The 24,677-nt window shown below is 36.3% G+C and overlaps 1 pseudogene; it reads right to left on the bottom strand.

The window, feature by feature from the left end:
• The window catches only part of LOC125101665 (uncharacterized), a 40,677-nt pseudogene extending 39,417 nt beyond the window's left edge, over window positions 1-1,260 (bottom strand).
• Window positions 1,261-24,677: the final 23,417 nt, after the last annotated feature.

Here is a 24,677-nt window from a genome sequence, read left to right as displayed (position 1 = left end):
CAAAACATCCTGTTTGACAGGCTACAGGAAGGATACCTATTTACAGGGAGAATGGGAAAAAGAAGGAAGAACATCCTCATTTTCAACACCTGCTGGAATGTGTAAGTCAGGTGGGCCACTCAGATTTCCTGCAGCTCTGCACATGTCTGGGGATGATGGTGAAAGCCCTGGAGTATTCATTTTGGGGCTACAAGTAAAGCTTAACGTGTAGGTGAATTCAAAAATATGGAATTAACAAATAACAAGAAATCGACTGCATCTCATAAAGAAAAATTGTAAGCCTGCCTTTGGGAGCAGGGCTAACAGAATTACATCAATGTGGCAGAAAATCCTAAAGCAAAATTGAGCACTTAAAGAGATGAGAGTATCTAGATGTGGTCCTAAGACACTATTCACTTACCACAAGGATCTGCCTTCTTTAGTGTTTTTTTTTTTTTTTTCATTGTGATTACCTATAAGTTAATTAATTTAACATCAATTGAAAAATCAAAGTCAGTCACAGTGTCCTGATATATGGACAGAACAGCGGCACAAAACTAATGTTCATTCCAATTCTGGTTCTCTTGCAGTAAATTCACCTGAAAATAGAGTGATAAACACTAGTACAGTTTGGCAAAAGCTCTTGGAAATGAACAACACCACACAAGAAACAGAAGAGAAGCAGAAAAAGAAAAATGTATGTATTTGCCATTTGTCAGAGCTGAGAATCTAAGAGAAAGGGGAAAGGAGAGCTAACGTTTATCAAATCCTGTCTTATCTGTCAGGGATTCCAATATTCCCATTTTACAAAGGAAGAAAGTTAAAGTCAGGGAATAGCGTGCTCAAGCACACAGCTCAAAACCACGATTGGAACCTGTAGTTACATGAGTCCAACACACGGGGAAATTCTTTCCAAACGATAGCTTAAGACTGATCTAATTTAAGAGACAAATTAGCTTCTGTTCAGGAGTATGTAGAAGGATCTAGGATTATAAGGAGGAGTTGGGAAATGGACTTATTCGCTGGCCCCACCCTTATTCCATCCTTCCTCTACCTTTATTTTTTGTGAGCCCTGACTCCCTGATTCGTGGAAGCTACATTATCAGGACTCTTGCCCTCTGCCTGCCACTTGGGTTTAGCCTATGGCAGGTACCAGCAGAAGAGGCGAAGGCGATCCTCGTAAGTATTAAGTCGGCTAAATTGTTCATAGTTCAAAGAGGTGGGCACAGTGAGCAGTCTCCAGCTGAATGAATAAACGGGAACAAAGATGCCTTGCAACATTGTTCTGAGGGTTAAATATTAAAATACAGGGGCGCCTGGGTGGCTCAGTGGGTTAAAGCCTCGGCCTTCAGCTCAGGTCATGGTCCTGGAGTCCTGGATCGAGCCCCACATCGGGCTGTCTGCTCAGCAGGGAGCCTGCTTCCCTTCCTCTCTCTCTGCCTGCCTCTCTGCCTTCTTGTGATCTTTCTCTCTGTCAAATAAATAAATAAAATCTTTAAAAAAAATATATTAAAATACATATATAAAATGGACTGTGGAATTCATCAAAACTAAGTAATTGTATAGTAATTGTTTTATTTTTATTTAAAAATTAGGACAAAAATTAAAAACTTTACAATAGGAAAAGCTAAATGACATAAGATTAACAACAAATTGCAGAATTGTGAGTGAGCTGGAAACTTCTCCTGTCTACTTTTTTTTCACTATACGAAGTTAGTAGAGTCTCATCAAAAATGACGGTTCAGTCAGTCCTGTGAAGTCTTCCCACCCCAGGTTCTGCCAGACCCCAGGCCGAGGTCACTTTAGTCTAGCTACAGACCCCAGGTTAAGTGTGAGTCTGAGGAACTTGAGCTCTGTGGCCTTTAATCTCCCTGACAGGAGGAGAAGCTCTTCTTGCTCTTTTCTCTCCCCATGTATCTATAATCCAGAAACTCAAAGAAATAATTTTTAAAGTCTAGAGGGGCTTTTTCTGTATTTTTTTTCCTTTTTAAACAGCAGTGTCATGGTAAAACTGATGTCAAATAAACTGTACATACTTGGGTGTACAATTTGTTAGGTTTTGACATATGTATAAACCCATGAAATCATCAACACAATCAAGATAATGAGTATATATACACAAAAGTTTCCTTGTACAAAAAAAAAAAAGCTTCCTTGTACACTTTTATCCTTCCCTCCTACCCACCCCCATCCTTCCCTACACTGTCTCCATGCAAACACTGATCTGCTGCTTTTTGTTACTAAAAATTAACTTGCGTCTTCTAGAATTTTATATAAATGAAATCATCCAGTATGATTTTGGGGGGGTCTGCATTTCTCATTCAGTACAATTTTTTGAGGTTCATCCATGTGGTTGTGTATTTCATTAGTGCATTACTTTTTATTGCTGGGTGGTATTCAATTGTATGGACTTAACATGATTGTCTGTTCATTATATTTCATATTAGGTTCGCATTTGTGTTGTGACCATTTTGGAGCATGAGCATTCATATACAAGTTTTGTATGGACATTGTTGGGAAACAATGATCTATAGATATTTTTGCTGTTCTGCCTGGTCAGGGTTTTCTGAGCAAAGTACACTAGCTTTTGGGTTTGGAGATAACTAAGTAGCAAGCCTAAAGATAGAGACAACCAGAGAGATAGGAAGTCTTATCTCTCCCTTAGACCATCGTTCATTTCTGTTTCAAAGGGTAATGTACCTAGAGGCTTTCTTTCCTCTTCCCAGAGAGAATTTGCTTACATTTCTATACACTCCAGAGAAAAGCTTGCTCTCTCTCCAGAGGAGAAAAGAGGTATATCTGCCCACTGTTCGGTATAAAATCTGAGATTCATAACTTCCAAGTTCCTCTCCTGTGGTGCAAATCCCTGTCCATGCACAGAAACTTTAAGTCTTCATTGTGTTAGTTCATGAAATATTGGGGTATGGAGAAATGGCACTGAGATGCTCTGTGAGTAAATCATTGTTTTGTCTTTTGACTCAGCAACTTTGTATTTCCCATCAGCATAAATAAATATCAATATAAAAATTTAATTGGCATGTGCATTTATTTCTCTTGGATAAACAGCTGGAAGTGGAAGAGCTCTACCACATGGTACGTACGTATTAAATTTTTAAAGAAATGGCCCAAGTGTCTTACCAAATGAATATAACATTTTACATTCTCACCAGCAAGCAGTGTATCAGGCTTCTCGTTTCTTCTCATCTTCTCCAACACTTGATACTGTCAATCTCTTACTTCACTCACTCTAGTAGATGGGTAGTATCATCTTGTTGTGATTTGCATTTCCCTAATGGTTAATGATATGAAGTATCTTTTCATGTGCTTACTTGTCATCTGTAAATCTTTTTGATGATATGTCTGTTCAAGTGCTTAGCGCTTTTCAAAATTTAATTGGATGGTTTGCCTTCTTGTTTTTGTACATACTCTAAGATACAAGTCCCTTGTTAGATGTGTATTTTGCAAATATTTTCTCATTAAGGGGTTTGTTCATAACAGAGTCTTTTGGAAAGTTAAACAAAAAATTAATTTGGAGTCCAATTTATTGGCTTTTCTTTTATAGTTTGAGTTTTGGCCCTGTTTAAAAAATCTTTGCCAAACTCAAGATCACGATTTTCTACTATATCTTCTTCTAGAAGTTTTACAGAATTATATTTTAAATTTAGGCATATGATTAATGGTGAGCTAATTTTTATGTATGTGCAACGTATTTATGTCTAACATATGGATCTCCAAGTTCTTTTTTTTTTACTATTTTGCAAATGCATATCCAATTATTCCAGCACCATTTATTGAAAAGACTACTTTTCCTGCATTGCATCTTTGTTAAACATAAGTTATCCATACATGTGGGATCTGTTTCTTAACTCTATTCTCTTTCATTAATCTAGTTGTCCATCTTTATATCCCAATACTACATTATTTTGATAATAGTAACTTTACAATAAGTCTCCATACTAGTTAGTGTTAGCTCATTAACGTGTGTGTGTTTGTGTGTGTGTGTGTGTGTGTGTATAAGTTGTTTTGCTTATTCTGGATCTTGGCAAACATAGGAATTTTAGAATTAGCTTGTATTATTTATTTTTTTTAAAAAGATGGAGCGCCTAGGTGGCTCAGTGGGTTAAGCCTCTGCCTTCACCTCAGGTTATGATCTCAGGGTCCTGGGATCGAGCCCCACATCGGGCTCTCTGCTCAGCAGGGAGCCTGCTTCCCCTCCCTCTCTCTGCCTGCCTCTCTGCCTACTTGTGATCTCTCTCTGTCAAATAAATAAATAAAATCTTTAAAAAAAAATAAATAAAAAAGACATTATATTTTGACTGGGACTACATTGGAACTATACTCCAATTTGTGGAGAATTGACATCTTAACAATATTAAGTCTTCTGACCCATCAACCCATTGTGTCTCTACAATGTTTAAGTCTTATGCTTTCTCTCAATAGTGTTTTCAGTTTTCAGTATATAGGCCTACACAACTTTTATTAGCTTTATCTCTAAGTAATTTGTATTCTGGTGCTATTATATTGTCTTCCAATTTTAATTCTTTTGTTGTCAGTATATAGAAACAAAACTGATATTTGTATATCAATCACATATCCTGTAACCTAGATAAACATACTCCTTTTTGATTAGTTATATTTTTATAACTTTTTAATTACTTCTTTATAGATTTCATAGCTCACTGATGCCTTTTCATTTTTTCCTATTTCCTCCTCATTTTCATTTTGGGTAGTTTCTAGGGTGAAGTCTTCAAATCATTCATCTCATCTTCCTCAATGTCTAACCTGTGTATATTTATCTCAATGTATTAATCACACGGTGTATTTTTTCATCTCAGACACTGTAGTTTTCATCTCTGGATATTCAGTTTGGGTCTTTTTGATATCTTCATGTTTCCACTTAAACTTCTGAAGATGAGGTATACAGTTATAATTGGCCACTGTGCTTGTCTGTTCATTCTAATACCTGCGTTACTTCTGAGTCAGTTGCTATTGTTTAATTTTCCTCATTATGAGTTGTATTTTCTTGCTTCTTTGCTTGCCTGCTAATTTTTAATTGGATAACATAGATGGTGAATTTTACCTTGTTGGATGCAGGATATTTTTGTACTCATATAAATATTCTTGAGCTTTTTTTTTGGAGGGGGGGATGCAACAGTTTGATTCTCGCAGGTCTTGCTTTTTTAAGATTTGTAAGGGAGGGCCAGAGTCCTATTTAGTTTAAAATCAGTTCCTCTACTGAGTCAAGACTATTCTGGGTGCTCTATCCACTCTATCCACTACCCATTCTGGGTGCTCTATCCACTCTGTCCACTACCCATTCTGGGTGCTCTATCCACTCTATCCACTACCCATTCTGGGTGCTCTATCCACTCTATTCACTACCCATTCTGGGTGCTCTATCCACTCTATCCACTCCCCATTCTGGGTGCTCTATCCACTCTCTCTCTGTGAATTGTGGAATCTAGTCTGGTATGTAGGTCTATTCCTAGTCCTGTAGTGAGCATTTGTACTATTCCCTCTAATGGCTGGTTCTTCCACAGCTATGACACTTTCCTTGCATGTATATACTTATCATTATGCCACTGAATACTCAAGGGATACACAGATGATCTCTGGAGCTATCTGTACACATCTCAGAGATTTGGCATTCTCTCCTACAAACTCAAATTTTCTTGGTGTCCTTCAATCAATCAGCAGCCTGCCAGCCTCTGGTTTTTTGTTTGTTTGTTTGTTTTGTTTTTGTTTTTTGTTTTTTTGTTTTTCCTTCTCTGTGAGTCCCAGTCTGGAAATCATTGTAAGACAATAGCCTAGAACAATTGCAGAACACCTCATTTTTTTTTCCCCATATCTCAGGGATCATTGTACTTTTTGCCTGATGTCCTGTATCTTGAAAAAAATCTTTGTTTCACATATTGTATCCAGTGTTTTGTTGTTATGGTTTCTTATAAGAAGGTCAGTCTGGTCCTTTTCCCTTGTCATAAACCAAAAGTCTTCTCAGTTCTGTTATTTTGCTGGGGGAATTAAGTAACATTGCCAGAAAGCCCCTTCCTTTGATTTTATGAGAATTTTCAGCAGTTTTAGACTTACGTCTTCATAGATTTAAACCTAAAAGAAAAGATTCAACTCCTTTCCTAGTGACTGAAATAAAGATAGCTTGAGTAGCTACTATCCCCAGTAGATTGAACTTAAATTGAACTTGGCATCAGTCAGGTAACTATCTTGAGGCAATCACTGTGACTTAGGGGTTGCTGTATTCTGCTTGGGACAGCCTGCATCCTTGTCAACCCTGGGTTCAGGGTGCACATAATAGCACCTCACCACATGGGTTGGCAGGCAGGTAGAAATTCCTCCCCAGGAGATAATCAGATAATTGCAAGAAAGGCAGATGGATGGCTATGTGGAGAAAAGCAAAATACAACAACAACAAAAATGGTGTCTATTATATAGTTCTTACACTTATTATGAGAAGGTATATAGAGGAAGCTTACTTTAGTCATTTGAATAAAAACTTCTAGGCCTTTGTTTCATTTTTTGTTTTGCTTTTGAGTCATTTTGTTAACAGTTATAGCTTCATAGTAATTCAACTGACCTAAATTAATTCTCTGGTTCAACATTATAAATGCTCTCTGTTCAAGACCATAAATTAAGTAAACTTTTATTAATAAAATATTCTTAGTGCAGGGGTGCCTGGGTGGCTCAGTTGTTAACTGTCTGTGTTTGGCTCAGGTAATGATCTCAGGGTCCTGGGATAGAGCCCTGCATTGGGTTTCCTGCTCGGCGGGAAGCCTGCTTCTCCCTCTCCCACTCCCCCGCTTGAGTTCCCTCTCTCGTTGTGTCTCCCTCTGTCAAATACATAGGTGAAATCTTAAAAAAAAAATCCTAATTAGGTGAAATCTTTTTTTTTTATGATTATTTATTTGTCAGACAGAAATCACAAGTAGGCAGAGAGGCAGAGAGAGAGAGAGGAGGAAGCAGGCTCCCTGCCAAGCAGAGAGCCTGATGCGGGACTCAATCCCACGACCCTGGGATCATGACCTGAGCCAAAGGCAGAGGCTCAACCCCCTGAGCCACCCAGGCACCCCAGGTGAAATCTTTAAAAAAAAATATTCTTAGTGCTGTGAAAATAATACTGAAAACAATGAGTCCTTGCCTTTATGTTTAGTCTATACTACATGTTTGCATCATTAAAAAATTACTTAACTTTTGGGGCGCCTGGGTGGCTCAGTGGGTTAAGCCGCTGCCTTCGGCTCAGGTCATGATCCCAGGTCCTGGGTTCGGGCCCCACATCGGGCTCTCTGCTCAGCAGGGAGCCTGCTTCCTCCTCTCTCTCTGCCTGCCTCTCTGCCTACTTGTGATTTCTCTCTGTCAAATAAATAAATAAAATCTTTAAAAAAAAAATTACTTAACTTTTCAAGATTTCTGTTTTCAATTCCATAAAATAAAAACTCATGATTTGCTTTGTATTAAAGACCAAAAATACTCAAACATATAGCCATTGCTAGTAAGGATTTTGAACAATTATCTTCTCTTAAATTAAAGTCACCTATCTTTTGTTGACTAATGGATTTCACACTGCTTCTTGTGAGTAAAGCAAATAAGGTAAAAATGCATATACCCCATCCCTAATTTGTATTTCTAAGGAACATATGAGTAGGTAGATGTATTCTATGGAAAATAACATTATCATCCAAGTATATATTACTTATTTTTCAATGATCTTTTCTACATTTTCTAGAGTTGCTTTAAAAGCATGATCACCATTAAAATACAGCTTAAAAGTGTTATTCAATACATTTTTTCTTTTTTTCTTTTTTTACCATGAATGAGTAACAAGTAATCAAGCAGCTTATATTAGAATCATTTCCATCTTCCAACTCCAGCTGTTTAAAGTGGCATAAAATTCATTTGGAAACTTTCAGAAGTATAGGACTAAGTGTTCTCTAAATCAAAATTTTGCGACATAAATAAAGGTATCTCTGCCTGGCCTTCCAAACAAAGCAATACCCACCTACTGGGAAGTGCTAGCTGGGAGTTACCACACTGGATGCACGTAATTTACACCTGGCCTGCTTCGCCTCACAAATCACCCCTGATTGCAGGCAGGTATAGTTACATAAAGTTTGAATGACTTTTTTTTTTTTGATGCATCAGTGCATCATTTCACATATGCTTAAGCTTTGTTTGTCCTCTATTATTTTCCTAAAATGTTAGTTCTTTGAAGAAAATGATATGGTAGCTCATCAAGTTAAATTGAATAATCCTTTTTCATACTGATGACTACATCAATGCAATCTAAATGATTTTATTATTTCTCATTTTAATTGGATAGTGTTGATTTGCCTCTACTTAAATTTTAAAACTACCTAAAACTCTTTTCAAAGTTTTATAAAAGAGTTCTTAATTATAGGACTATTACCGACTCAATTTACAAAGACAATGAGTCAGAATGATGGTTGGTAAAACAATTAGTACTATTTTCTGGTTTCTCTTAGCTAGCTACATGATGTGATTTTATTTTTCAAGATATTGTTGCAAACTTTCCTTATTTACTTTATCTGACCACAGTGTCAGTTGAGCTGAGTAGTTGCAATTCAGGGACTAACAGATAACCTTAAAAAGAGTGTGTTTATTTGTTATACAAACTTACCACTTGGCACATTTTAAATAACCAGTCATTAAAATATTAATAGGTTATTATTTAGTAAATTCACTTAAAATTAAAAATTAAGCACTCAAGAGTTGACATTAGAGATCCCAAACTTCCTTCACAATAGATTAAATCTATAGTTTGTTAAAAAGCAATCATAGAAAAAGAAAAAGAAAAAAGAAAGGATGAATACCCAAGTTTTGTAGCAACATGGACGGGACTGGAAGAGATTATGCTGAGTGAAATAAGTCAAGCAGAGAGAGTCAATTATCATATGGTTTCACTTATTTGTGGAGCATAAGAAATAACATGGAGGACAAGGGGAGATGGAGAGGAGAAGGGAGTTGAGGGAAATTGGAAGGGGAGGTGAACCATGAGAGACTATGGACTCTGAAAAACGATCTGAGAATTTTGAAGGGGTGGGGGGTGGGAGGTTGGGGGCACCAGGTGGTGGGTATTGTAGAGGGCACGGATTGCATGGGACACTGGGTGTGGTGCAAAAATAATGAATACTGTTATGCTGAAAAAATAAAAAATTAATAAAAAAAAAAAAAAAGCAATCATAGATATGACCAGGAATTCCAATTACGGCCACGGTGAAAACACAAAGATCAGATTTACACTGACACTTGAAATAGTTAAAAAACAGATCTCAGCCAAAGAAGGACAGTGATGCCTAAGAGTCAGGAAACAAATAAGGCAAGCCCTACTACTGCTCCAAACCATTGCCTTGAGAACATTTCTACACTGTGATCATAGAAGGGGAACATAGGCAGAGTCTAGAAGAGTCTGTAATTGAAGAGATAGAACTGAGAGTCTCTGGAGACCAAGGAAGCTAGAGTTCTAAGGACAGAGAACCAGAGATGAGAGAGCTATAAAACAAACAAGGAAACAAGAGTTCTGAAGGGAAGGCTTCCCTCTAGTACTCAAAAACTAAAAAAAAAAAAAAAAAAAAAAAAGTGATATGATCATTATTTCTTTATGCATAAAAAAGTCATTTGACAATACTCAACCACCATTCATCATCAAAAAAAAAAAAAAAAACCCTCCAACAAACATAGAAAGGGGGTTTCCTTACCATTGACAAAGGGCATCTACAAATAATCTTATAAGTAGCATCATGCTTACAGGTGAAAGACTAAATGCTTCTTCTCTAATATCAAAAACAAGACAAGGAAGTCTGCTCTCTCAGGAAAAAGAAAGACATGGTATCCATATTTGAAAACAAAAATAAGTAAAGCTATCGGGGCGCCTGGGTGGCTCAGTGGGTTAAAGCCTCTGCCTTCGGCTCAGGTCATGATCCCGGGGTCCTGGGATCCAGCCCCGCATCGAGCCCCGCATCGAGCCCCGCATCGGGCTCTCTGCTCAGCAGGGAGCCTGCTTCCCTTCCTCTCTCTCTGCCTGCCTCTCTGCCTACTTGTGATCTCTGTCTGTCAAAAAAATAAATAAATAAAAAATAAGTAAAGCTATCTTCATACAGAGATGCCATTGTTATGTATGTAAAAATTCCACAGTCTATCAAAAAACAAAACAAACAAATAAAACAAAACAAAAAGAATTAATAGGTGAGTTTATCAAGGTTGGAAGATAAAAAATAAACATAAAGTACCATGCTATATGTCTATATACTAGCAAGGAACAAACAAAAATTGAAAGTGGAAGGGATACAAGAAAGACAACTGTTATGTTCCTCAGAAAATGTATGAGCTTCGAAATAATAAGCATTACTGTTTTTATAGTTCATAATAAAAGAGATGCATATTGGAAAAAACTCTGAAATTAGAAATCAATACCATAGCATCAAATGTGAAATAATTAGGGATGAATCTAACAAATAGTATGTAAAGTTTATACCCTGAAAACTAAAACACACAGCTTTGGGAGCTCAGAGAAGACGAAAGTAAATGAAATGATACAGCATGTTGGTGGATCATCAGACCCACTATTGTTAAGACCTCAGTTTTCTACAAATTGACAAGTAGATTTGACGCCATATCAATTAAAATCTCTGCAAGCTTTGTTTTAGAACTTGACAAACTAAATTTACAATCACATAGAAATACAAAGGACTTAAAATGAACAAAACCAAACTTGATAAAGAAAAACAAAGTTGGAGGACGAACATTATCTAATTTCAAGACTTAGTTTAAAGCTATAATAATCAAGACAATCAAATAATTAAGATTTTGTATACATATAGAGAAATAGATGAATAGAACAGAATAGAGAATGTGGCAATAGACTCACATATATATGGACACCTGATTTTGGACAAATATTCAGAGTCAATCATTAGAGAAAATATAGTGATTTCCACAAATGGTGTTGAGCAAGTGGATATCCATATGCAAAAAATAAACAAACAAACTTTGAGCCATAACTTGCACCATATACAGAAGTTAGCTTAAAATGGACCATACTCCTAATACATTAAACCATAAACCTCTAGAATAAAACATAAAAGAATACTTTTGTGAGTATAGGCAAAGATTAGATTAGATACAACATCGAAAGCATGACCCATTAAAAAAAACTTGATAAATTGGACTTTCTAAAATTAAAATCTCCTGCTCTTTGAAAGACACTGGGAATAAGAATGTAAAAACAGAGTATGTGCTATCATGAGTGCTGCGAAGTGTGTAAGCCTGACGATTTACAGACCTGTACCCCTGGGGCAAATAATACATTATATGTTAATAAAAATTTTTTTTAAAAAAAGAATGTAAAAACAAATCACAGGGGCACCTGGGTGGTTCAGTCAGTGAAACAACTGACTCTTGGTTTCAGCTCTAGTCATCATCTCAGGGTCATGAGGTCAAGCCCCACCTCGGCTTCTGAGACCAGTGTGGAGTCTGCTGGAGATTCTCTCTGTCCCCCTCCCTCTGCCCCTTCCCTGGCTCATGTGTGTGCTCTCTCTCTTAAACAAGTAAATAAATAAATAAATAAAATCTTTTAAAAAGTAAAAAATAAAAACAAATCACAGACAAAAGAATATATTTAAAAATTACATATCTGAGGGAAAAAACTTGCAGCTATAATATACAAGACCTCTCAAAATTCAACAATAAGAAAATACCACATCAATAATCAGTAAGAAAGTACCACATCAAGGGTGCCAAGTACACTGCTGGTGAAAATGTACAATAATACAACCATTTGGGAAAATAGTTTAGCAATTTATTAAGAAGGTAAAAATATATCTATCTCACGATCCAGTTAGTCTATTAATAAGTATTTTCTGAAGACAAACGAAAGCATATGTCCATACAAAGGCATGTATATAAATGCTCATAGTGGCTTTTTTTTTCTTTTCCTTTCTTTTCCCCCCTGCAATAGTCTGAAACTGGTTACCACCATAGGATCCAACAATTAAATGGATAAACAAACTGTGGTGTATCTGTTCAATGGGATACTTAGAGCAATAACGAAGAATTAACAATTGATACACATATACTGTGGGTGAATTTCAAAATAACTATACTGAGTAAAAGAACCTAGACAAAAAAAGAGTACACAGTTCCTTTTAATGTCCAATTAAGGAATGTCCAATTCTTTTTAAACAAAATCTAGAAAATAGAAACTAACCTCAGTGACAAAAAGAAGAATAGTGGTTGTCTGCAAATAGAGAGGGAGGTGCAGGGCTGCAAAGAAGCAAAAAGAAAATTTTGGGGATGATATATATGTTTACTGGTTATATATATATACATCAAAAATATCAAATTACACAGTTATGATACGTGCTTTTTATGTTATGTGAGTTTCACATTAATAAACTGTTTTTAAAATCAAATAAAACAAACAAATGAAAAAACAGGTAGAGACAGGAAATTACCAGGTCCAGATAACATGTTGGAGTTAGCTGAGCCTGAAGCTAGATCTACCCAGCACTTTTTTTTTTTAAAGATTTTATTTATTTTTTATTTGAGAGAGAGAAATCACAAGTAGGCAGAGAGGCAGGGAGAGAGAGAAGAAGGGAAGCAGGCTCCCTGCTGAGCAGAGAGCCCGATGCGGTACTCGATCCCAAGACCCTGAGATCATGACCTGAGCCGAAGGCAGCGGCTTAACCCACTGAGCCACCCAGGCGCCCTACCCAGCACTTTTTACTTAAGTGTGTTAACAAACTTAATCTTTGGGCAGGTTGTTTTAGATTGGACTTCTTGTCAATAGAAAAAAAAACTTAATTGATGTAAAATGTCCTTTTTTCTTATGTTCTGGGGTGAGTCATCAATAGTTGAAAATTATACCAATTACATTGAAAATTGACATAACCAATGCCACTTGGTATCCCAAAGCCTTGCCTTTGTATCTGTTTCATTGCTAGCAACCACAGGGACTCATTTCCCCTGCATCCCTGAGCTGGCAGTATCTATTTGTGATGAATCATTACCACTTTTGTCCTAACTAGGTTTGATTAGGGTTGACAGATTTAGCAAATAAAAATACAAATATTGCATGGAATGTACTTATGCTAAAATATTATTCATTCTTTATCTGAAATTCAAAATAACTGAGCACTCTATTATTTATCTGGGATCTGTGGGTGAGATAAATAATCCCAGATGTGTATCTTTGACAGTCTATATTCTGCAACCATTTTAGTTACCAAACAAATCATTTTAGGTAGTTCAATAGGAAGGAGACTGAATAAAGAGAATTCTATACCCACAAATATGTTGACAGGTGGAAGAATAAAGATCAGGAACAGCCCCTTCTGTATCTCAACTGTTCCACTAGATTTCAGGAAAACTAGTACTCAGGTCTGCAACTGCAGGCAACAAATTGCATTGGTCATGGCTACCTAAAGGCAACTAATGGATTAGGAGAAAATATTTGCAAACCACCTATCTGATAAGGAGTTAATATCCAAAACATACAAGGAATTTATTCAACTGAGTAGCCAAAAAATAAATATACAAATTTAAAAAATGGGCAGAGGACACGAATAGAAATTCTTCCAAAGAAGACATACAAATTGCCAACAGATGCATGTTCGTCACTTATCATCAGGGAAATGAAAATCAAAACCGGAATTAGCTATCACCTCATACCCGTTAAACTGTTTACTCTCAAAAAAAAAAAAAAAAAAAAAAAAAAAAAAAAAAAAAAAAGGAGATAGCAAGTACTGGCAAGGATGTCAAGAAAAGGGAAGCTTCATGCAATATTGGTGGGAATGTAAACCAGAAGATCCCCTATGAAAACAGTATGATGTTTCCTCAAGGGGTTAAAAATAGAACTACTACTATATGAACCAACATCTCACTTCTGGGTATATATCCAAAGGATGTAAAACCAGAATCTTGAAGAGATACCTGCACTCCCATGTTCACTGCAGCATTCATTATTCACAATAGTCAAGGTATGGAAACAACTTAAGTGTCCATCGATGGGTGAATGGGTAAAGAAAATGTTGTGTGTGTGTGACACATATACACAATGGAATGTCATTCACTTTTTTTTAGTTTGATTTTTTAATTTTTGATTATAGTTGACACACAATGTTACGGGTTTACAAATTAGTGATTTGACAAGTTTATATATTATACTATGTTCACCATAAGAGAATCATTCACTCTTAAGAAAGAAGGAAATCCTGTCATCTGCTGCGACATGGATGAAACTGGAGGCCATTACGCTAAGTGCAATAAGTCAAATAGAGAAAGAAATAGGCTGTCTGAACTCACTTACAGGTAGAATCTACAGAAAAGTTGAACTAATAGAAGCAGAGTAGAAAAGTGGTTGCCAGGGGTTGGCAGGTGAGGCAAATAGGGGGAAGTTGGTAAAAAGGTACAAAATTTCAGTTGTAATAAGAATAAGGTCTGAGGAGCTAATATTTAACTTGGCGACTATAGTTTATGATACTGTATTATACAATTGAAATTTCCTGTAAGAGTAGAAGATATGTGTTTTCACCAAGAAAAAAGGGGAAAATATATGAGATGATGGATGTATTAATTACCTCAATGGGAGGGGGATATTCTTTTCACAATATATACATACATCAGACCATGCTGTACACTTTAAATATATTACAATTTTGTCAATTATACGTCAATAAAGCTAAGGGGGAGCAAAGCACATGCTGAGTACATCATTTTATATGAATTCCAAAAACAAGCAGAGCAGATCTAAGGTGCTAGAAGTCAGAAGAGGGGTTACCTCTGAGGTTAGAGGATCAGAATTGATTTACACTTGATAGGAAACAGTGTTCTTCTGTGCTGAAAATATTCTGTGTCTTTACCAGGATGTTGGTTACATAGATGCACAGATAAATATTCATCAAGTTGTGAACTTAATATTATGGCATATTTTATAGGATACATGTTATATCTTAATAGAAAGGTTTTTCAAAACTCATGTTTGCTGAAGCCCACATTCGTATTCACCACCACTGGAGGAAGAACAATATTCCCTTCTTTCCTTACCACTTTCAAATTTCATGAAGTACTTCTTACTTGTGAAAATTTGAATCATACCCAGCAACACATTCTGGGAAATTCAGTTCCTAGAATTCTGACCCCACAGAACAGGGGATGGTGTAAACGGTAATAGAAATAAATGCTGAGTACTCCTTACAGTGTTTTTGTCTTGTGGAAAGTTAAAAAGCAAAGAATAAAAAGTGTTCTAGAATATGGTACTACAGATGATATTTTTAAAATATTCCTTTTGGAATATCCTAGGATCCATAATTCAGATTGAAGAGAGGTAGATGTGTGTGTGTGTGAGTGTGTATGTGTATTTTAATCAGGATAACAATGTTGAGGAAACATTACAACACATGGTTAGCTAGGGACTAGGATACTAAAATTATGAGTCCCTATACAGTTGCATGATTAAAATTTAAATATTCTTAGACTGTGGGAACAACAATTCTAATTATACTTTAACTGAGCAAAACACTAGTGTTGATTCTCTAACAAGATTTTTATTGAAATGATAGAAAACAAAATGAAATAAAAATAACACATTTCAACAACTTTCTTAACATGACCCATGATATAAAATATATATAACAGATTTATTTTTTTTTACTTTTCTTGTTTAGTTTACTTTGCTCAGAAATGTGAATGTACCATGTTTAGTTTCAAGCCTATCAATCTAGTTTTATGACCATTTTAATTAGCATGTTTTACTAGAGTGAAATATTTTGCAAATTATAAAGTGTATTGCCTTTAATGATATACTTTCAGGCTTTTCTTTAATTTAAAAAAAAATCTGTGATTATATATGCCACAAACCAATAGTTCAACGTTCTATCACACCATATTACAATAATAAACTATATTCTATCACATAGAATCATAAGTGTTACAAGCCTTACAAAGTACAGTGAGAGTATTTTTTAAAGAGCTGTTGCTACTCCCCTGCTAATTTTCATCTTTCATAGACCACCCCTACCATCGCAATTTGTCATGTGTTCTCTGTCATCCTCCTGTTATGGCCTAGACAACATTATCTGACAATCAAAGGCCATCTAGCTCTTTTTCATTCAGAAGCCTCCTCTTATAGTCTTAACTTGGTACAAATTTGGCATGTCTCCTTATGAGGAAGGATGTAGGATTACTCATATAATAAAGACACTGTAATTCACCCCACCTGTCATTTCATCTTTCCCCACCTCGCCTGAGTGTGGGCACACGTTTACGTGAATGCTGCGTTTTTACAGATCTCAGCATGGTCCTGAAGAGAAGAACACAGTCTCTCTAATCTAAACCAAAGCATCCTCCCCACCTTCCTCAAATAGCATATTTTGTGATTTCAAGTTCGCTGGTCATTTCCTTCTGATTTACAGTATACCACTGTGCTGTATGTGTCATCCAATAAACTCTTCATGAGAACATTTGCAGCAAGATTATAGGGGGGAACAAAAGGCAAAATGAAAACTGCATTTACCAAGGTCAAGGTCCTCTCTCTATCTTCTTAAAAACACAAACAAGAAAGTGGGCACGACCTACACATCACTAGCACCTTATTATAATACTGCAGTCATCTGACATTTTCCATACATCACTAAGGACTTTTTTCCGAGTTCAATGAGAGTATTTTCAAACACCTTCTAGAATGCAGCACTGCGTGTCTCAGAGCCACTACAATAATATCTGTAACTTTTCTAAACTTTTCTCTCCCTTCTTGGGCCATGTGATACTTGGCATTCTTTCCCTAATTCTGTTTCTTTAGCAATCTCTAAATTACTTTTGCAAAATATTCCTAATTCTACCCCTCTTCTCTGACACAGTTCTCTTAAAACATTCAACACATGTTCCTTGAATGTTTTAGTATGTGCAGATCATACCCACTTTCTTATTTGTGTGTTCTTTTTCTCCTTTTCTCGCTTACCTGACCATATTCTTTCTTTTGTGGGAAGGATGGAAGAGGGAAGAAATCTAGGGTTAATTCTGGCCTATTAAGTCTTTCTTTGACCCTAGACTAACCACTGTACCTCTCTGGGCCTCAACTTCCTCACCTGTAAGTAAGAAAGGTAGTTGGGTTGTCCTGTGATGTTATTGCTAGTTCTAGAAATTCTATAATTGCAAGAATAAGTAACTATATCCATACCATATGTCTATATCTATACCTATCTCCCTATTGCATTCTATTCCTTAGACTAAACTAGAATCAAACTTTTTTCCTCCCAGTTTCCAGTTGTAAATTCTATATTATATTGCTTATTTTGCTTATTTTTCTTTTACTTATACTTTTCAAATCTATTTTCTGTTTGTCTGAACTCCAGAGAAATCATATTGTAAAATTTGTAAACAGCCCTGCTTTGTAAATCTCAAACCTGGGACTTCATTAAGCTACTCAGTTTGTGAGCACATATGCATACATACATATATACACATGCATATTTTGATATATATACACACTTTGGTGTCTCTGGAATCATAGTTGTCTATGTTCAAAGCCTAACTATATACTTCCCTCTCTGAACCATGGTTTCATCAAATGTGAAAATAGGGTTCCTACCTTAGAGCTCTGTTCTGAGGAATAAATCAAATAATTATGTACAGTGTTCAACGGAATCCGAGTACGTAGTAGCTCTTAAACTGTTCCCTTTCCCCTCCTACTCATTACTTAAATACTATTTCACATGGAACATGTAACCAAGCTCCTGTGGCAAGCTGACTTCCTTTGTCTTCCACAGTGGGCACTAGAACTGTGACTCTGGTGGAAAGATGGCATCCTTCAAATCCCTGGATCTATTTTTAATAACACCTGGAAGAGTTCTTTATTTGAAGATTTTCTGACAATGATAAAAGGATTTGTGGCAATGAGTAAATCTACTCTCTGTAAAGAAAACTACATAAAGTTAGTTATTTGGTGGGTACTTCAGTTCCAGCTCACTTCCTGTTCAGTGAGGAACTGGTACATCACGTAGTCAGTGTAATTGAGGGGATAATACTTGTTTTGGCTCTGCATGGAACCTCTTCTTGATTTTGTCTCATGCAGATTCCCCCTTCTTTGCTGAGACAGGACTACTTCATCTTCTCACCATGAAGTTGATAAGCCTATCTCCTTATTTTTATTTTTTGTCTTCTCTTCTAACGGAAGACATGCCCTGCTAGCCCACCATTTCCCCCCTGCATCATCAATCCCTTCTCTGCCTTGTTAATCCATCTTCTATTGACATGTTCTGGATATACTCTTCTTAAAATAGAGACCTCCTGTCTCCGTCCTAAATCCTCCTATAGTTAATATTCCATCTCTGATCCTTTTCACAGCAAAATGTCTCAAAAATCTGTTCTCATGGTCCTCATGTTTTCACTTCCCATTCATTCTTCAATCACGTAGCCTTTTTTCACTTTTGAAACAAAACTGTTCTCTGTATGGCAACCAATAAACTATCACCTGGTCAAATCTATGCTTAATTCATTGGTCTTCTCTGCCTTGGCTTCTGACCAGCATTCACAGTGCACTCATGTTTTTTTAAAAATTATTTCTACTTTCACTTCCATGATAATCACACAATCTAGGTTTTCCTTTTATTCTATCTTCTATGTCCTTTGCAGGATCATCCTCCTCTCCAGCTTCTAAATATTGGAGAACCTTAAGACTTAATCTGTTTTTAATGTCTCCATCTGCAATCTCTTCCAGTTCCATGGATAGAATTGCTATTTCTGAAATGACTTCCAAAATCTTATCTGTAGCACCCAAGCTCTGCTCTAATATATCCTGCATCTATACCTAGATATCCAATAGGCATCTCATACTTGACATACTCTAAATCAATCTCTTAATATAACCCCTTTGTTCTTCTAATCTGCCCCATCTCATTAAGTGGCACCATCATCTTTCTTGTTATACAAGTTAAATACATCTTACCCTTGACTCCTCTATCTTCTCCCTCCCCACTCAAATTTAATCTACTTGAGTTCTACACGTTACCTATACCTATTAAGCCATCATCGTCCTTTCATATTACTGGAGGAGAGAACCTGGAGTAAAAAGGGATTAAGTCATGTGCTGATATGTTTATATGGCAAAGAGTTCCCCATTCTTCAGCCTGGCTTTTCAAGAAGGAATTTTAATGAATAATAGAATGATAAGAAGTACGACATTTATTCCATTAGAAGAAGGACTGAAGTGAGGAAAAAATGGGAATATAAATATATGGAGTATAGGGAGCAAATATATATGACATTCCTTTTTTGGAAGATCCCTAAGGCTCAACCAAGAGGAAAGCATAAAAGTAGTATTTTAAAAATTAAAAATAAGTCCATTTTAATATGTTAATCCAAAATGACTCCAAAATGCATCAATTTAGTCTTTCTATTTTGAATATGTTAAATCAGCAACTTTTTTTTTGAAGAACTCTTTGTATTTTTAATATGCTGTGGTAATAAATGAGATTTAAAATATCCTTTGAAAGAAAGTATCTCTTCATGTGTGAAGTTAGAACTTTGAATAATTCTCATTTATTCCTCTTGTATCCTTAAATCTCCAACTCTCACATAGCCTAAGAAATAGTCATTTGGGACATCACTCTGTTATTCCCTCATGCTCTAGAGTATACATTAGTGGCACATAAACACAATGTATATTGACTCAGTTTTTATTGTGGAATGTAGCAAATATCTCTCACCATTTTTCTTAGTCTTGCAGTTCTCCTAGGATCACTTCCCTCTGGGGAACAAGGAGCTTCTATTTTTGTTGTTGTTGTTCATTTATTTTGCTTATTCCTATGCCCCCTTTATGGAGCCTAGCATGAACAAGTGATGCGATGTAATGAAGGAAAGACACAACCTCAGGATCCTCTGCTCATGTGTATACATTTTGAACCTGAGTGGCTGAGAAGGCTGATTCTGCCTTCTGGAAAAGACAGAGACTGTACTGTGATCTTTCCAAATATCTTAAGATAACTAAAATTTTACTTGGTTTTTTCCCATCACCATCTTTATTTCCTAGCTTCTAACAACCAATAATTTTTCTCCTATCCTCCACCTCTCAAGAGGACTTTATTTTCCTGTTATTTTTCAAAATAAATCTGTCAATCAGAACTCTAATGCATGTTCTCACTATAAGTTCACCGAACACATTTGCGTACTTTACTCTCAAGATTTTCTTTGAGTTCCCTCTCACCTACTGTCATTGAGTCACCCACTGTCATTGAGTCTGAATCAATATTTTCCTATTATATTTCTCTCTTATTTTACAGTTTCACTTCTGCTATTTTTCTCACTGCTAATTACAGTTTCACTGTATTTACTGTGTATCAACTGCTATTGCAGTTTCACTTTCTGCTATATTTTTACCTCTATCACAGCATCTCCTAACCATAACTTTTCTGACTTTCAGTTTTTTGTGTAATATTCTTTATTCTTGGCTTATTCAGAAGAATCACTAAAATCATTTCAAAGTCCTAACTTCTTGTTTTTCCTCATGTGTTCTCCAAAGTCTGATCCATTTCTTTCCCAACGTAATCTGAAGCTTACAGCAAATTCATTATTAACAAGGATTTTAATTATCTTAAACATGCCTCTTGTGTTCAATCCAACTGAGTCTCTAATCAATGTTCCCTGGTTGAACAACTCTTCTCAGATCCCCTATGGCAAATCTTCACTGGGATTCTTCTTTGAAATCATCACCAGCAGCCTTCACATCCTTTTAGAGACGGAACAACTTCTTTCAAACTTACTCTTAAGCTCCTCCCTAAACTAGTTCTTATTAAAACAAAAACAAACAAACAAAAAAGTAGCTAACCCAACAGGATGAATTCGCTTTCCTTTTCCTTTCCCTTCATTTCCCTTTTCCACACTAAATCAGCTTCTCACCATTGCTTCTCTTTTACAGAGTCCACATTTGCAGGTAGCCTGGATACTGAAAGTGAGCTTGGCTGGAATACCACTGGGCTCATCACAACTGAACTCTGTCTGGAGGGCACCTGCTGTGGCTCTCCTTCTCCACAAGGACCACAGTAGTATGAGCACATACTGAACTGTTAGTTTCCCCTGACTCCTCCAACACCTGTTAAGAGTACTGTACACTTTGGTTCTGATGTTTTCTTTAAATTAAATGTGCTTTGCTTTCTTCACACTTTGTTCTTCCTCTACCCCTCATCCCAGGGGAAGTCATGCTGCCTCATCAGAAATACAAGCCTCTTACACAGAACCCACAAACTAAGTCCAGTAGGAACTCTATTTGAACTACATTTGCTCTAGTACTTGTAATTAACTTCTAACCTGGGAATTACAGAGGTCTGCTGTGATCTAGTCTGGCAGGGCATCACAATCAAAGAAATATAGTCAAACAAAAGTAAATAGAAATTATTTTAAATGTGTACTTATTTCTTAAGAAAGCCCAAAAGGCACAGTGAAATACCTTTAAAATCCTTTCTAGCCATCATTGCCACATTCTCAGTACTCTCCACAGAGATAGAAATTCTCACAAAATCTCAATCCACATGGCTTATCTCTTTATGTTAATGGCTAAAAATCACTTTTTTTAGTTCATCACTACAGCTCTCTTTTTCTACATACTACTTCCAAATTTTCCTTCCTGCATACACGTGCCATCACTTCGTCCACACTATGCTTTCCCCAGAAGCCCAAGCTCTCCATTTCTGAACACCCCACCATACAGAAAAAAGAAGTGCAGTCAATCCACTTCTCTGGCCAGACTCAGAACATCACCCAAACTCTGTACCAAAAAGGAGAGCCCATGAACTGACCCATCAATCAGGAACTGACTCCTTTCTCCTTTGAAAGGGGTACAAGAGTGAGAAAACACGAATATGGTAAATATATTACGATATTTCTTTCTAAAAGTGGAAATCCATATTAGTTGACAATCTCTTGCACAAAAAAGAGCTAGGAAAGATATTTTCTGGCTGTACTCGACCTTCACGATGTGTTTAATGTGACCTCTCTATATAAAAGTGTAGAATCCTATCTTAGAAAACTTCTGGAATGTGGGAGTGACAGGAACACTGGTTTAAGAGTTGGAAAACCTGGAATTAAACTCTTCACTATCACAGGCTAGATGACCTTAAATAAGCCACTTGCTTACTTTGTTTAGGTTCCCCAGAAGCAGATCTAAGACAAATATTTAAGTACAATTAGTTGACTTGAAAGATGACTCCAAAAAACGTGAGTGTTGACAAGGAAAATGAGATAGAAAAAGGAAAGCAGTCAGCAACAGAGGTATTACAAGTTACCACCATGGACAACCAAAGTTTATTTTGCTGGAACTCTGACTGTATAGGAGATATCCTTCAAAGTTATCCCACTCCAGGGGCGCCTGGGTGGCTCAGTGGGTTAGGCCGCTGCCTTCGGCTCAGGTCATGATCCCAGGTCCTGGGTTCAAGCCCCACATCGGGCTTTCTGCTCAGCGGGGAGCCTGCTTCCTCCTCTCTCTCTGCCTGCCTCTCTGCCTACTTGTGATTTCTCTCTGTCAAATAAATAAATAAAATCTTTAAAAAAAAAAGTTATCCCACTCTAGGATGAGGGAGATGGGGTATTTAAACATACATACATTTGTCAAAACCTTTTTGGGGGGTGTGGGATGATATTAATTCCAGCCTACCCTTAGAACAGATAGGGAAGGATCTATTGATCAGAGTAAATACTCAAAGTACCACAGATTCTATTAGTTATAAGATTTGGCAGGGTGCACAGAACGAATAAATATCAAAGAACTATGGGAAGGACACTTGTAGTGCCTTGCTACATTCCTCCCTTGCACTACTTAGATACACTCATACCACATATGAAGGTCACTCCATCCTGTCACTGATTCACAATTTCTTCTGTAAAATTGGAGTTTTATTTATTTATTTATTTATTTTATTATTATTTATTTATTTATTTATTTTATTATTATTATTATTTTATTTATTTATTTATTCTTCTGTAAAATAGGAGTATTGGTGGAATAAGCCACAGTACCCCCTGTTTCACTGATCTTGAGACCATAATTAATATGCATTATGTCCTTCCTTTATCACACATGCTTGCTTTTCCTTTATCCTCAACTAGTGCTTTAGCTTCTCTAGATTGCTTGCCTGGTAGGGTAAATCAGACTCTAATCCTTGAAGGATCTGAGCTCCTGTACTACATCCTTGTCAGGTATGGCTGCTGCAGCACCCACTCAAAGTTATTATCAGGCATGGAAGCATTTAGAGGGACATCACTGGATCTCCTGTGCTCCAAACATACCCTTTCTTGCTCCCATTAGGTAATAACAACTCTTATCTCCTCTCCAAAACCAGGGTCAACCATCTCACCAATATGGTAACTTCTTCCTTTGACTGTTGGTCTGCTATTATGAGAAGCACAAAATTATCAATTGGTAGCCCTAGCTAAGGTTTAATGGAACGTTTTCCATGTCCCTTGACAGAAGACTTACTTCCTATTCCTGAGAACTTCTAATTTAGCAAAATTTAAAGTTGTGGTTCCAGAAATCACAAATCCCCTAATCAGACTGACTTTAAGATGGGCCACCACTCTTACTTTCAATCCTCGGATTTTTTCTATATATCAGGAACACAGGTTGAAATTATACGGCAATCAATTCAAAATATGTAACACCTCTTAAGCAGAGCCCTACCTCCTCAGAGCTTCATCACCCAGTTAGGTCTCTAACTATACCTTTAAGAACTTAAGTTCACAGCATTTCATCAGACCAGCAGCTTCTGGGTGGGTGATGCACAAAATGGTTGGACTAATGGGTCCTACTAAGAACATGTCCATTGTTGAAATTTTATGCCTATAAGTGATTCCCTTAATCCAAGCAACATCATGGGGAATTCCATTATGATAAATGAGGTACTTTGTGGACACTCTGACTGAGGGGCTGGAAAGGCAAAAGGTCACATTTACTGGCATTTGAAAGCAAGCTTACATGCACAGAGATAATAAATATCAAAGAGATATGGGTGGGACATTGACATTATCTATTGACTTCCTGAAACTTAGTTTGTTCATCTATAAATTGGACCCAATCTATGGGAATCTGCTTTTAAAATATTATAGAAATGTAAGCTATAAATATTGCTTTCTGTTAGAATCTACAAAAGAAATATCATTGCTCCAACATCTAGAAAATGAGAATCTATTTTAAGCTATAAAAATTAGGCAACTAAAAAGAAAATCTGTCTTTACAGATAATAAAAAAAAGAAAATTAAGGTTTCCATTTCCAAACAAGACTGTTGATCTTAATAACACATATGAAAGAAACTAAGAATAATTAATTTTTTAAAATAAAATCTGTAATTAAGTACTTGGACAGTTGGTGGAGGAGAAGGTCCTTTACCTCTTAATGTTTGATTGACATTTTAATCTAGGACATTAAATCAAAGAATTCATTTATTTTAGAAAATAAGATCACTGAATGATACCCTTGATTTTTAAGATTAATAAAAGTCATCCTTAAGGGAGACTTTTCAAAGCTTTCTGAGTTGCTCTAAAAGTCTTACCAGTATTTTCTCCCCATGAACAGCAACTAACATTACTTTATGTTCAGTAAGCACACATTCATTTTTGTTAAAATCCAGTTTCTGCTAAGCTGTATTAATTTTTGTGGGAATTTATAGGGAGGAAATGATGGGATAGCCTT

Source organism: Lutra lutra, chromosome 6, assembly GCF_902655055.1.
Source record: "Lutra lutra chromosome 6, mLutLut1.2, whole genome shotgun sequence".
NCBI classification, from domain to species: domain Eukaryota; kingdom Metazoa; phylum Chordata; class Mammalia; order Carnivora; family Mustelidae; genus Lutra; species Lutra lutra.
This window is presented reverse-complemented; position numbering and strand designations above follow the sequence as displayed.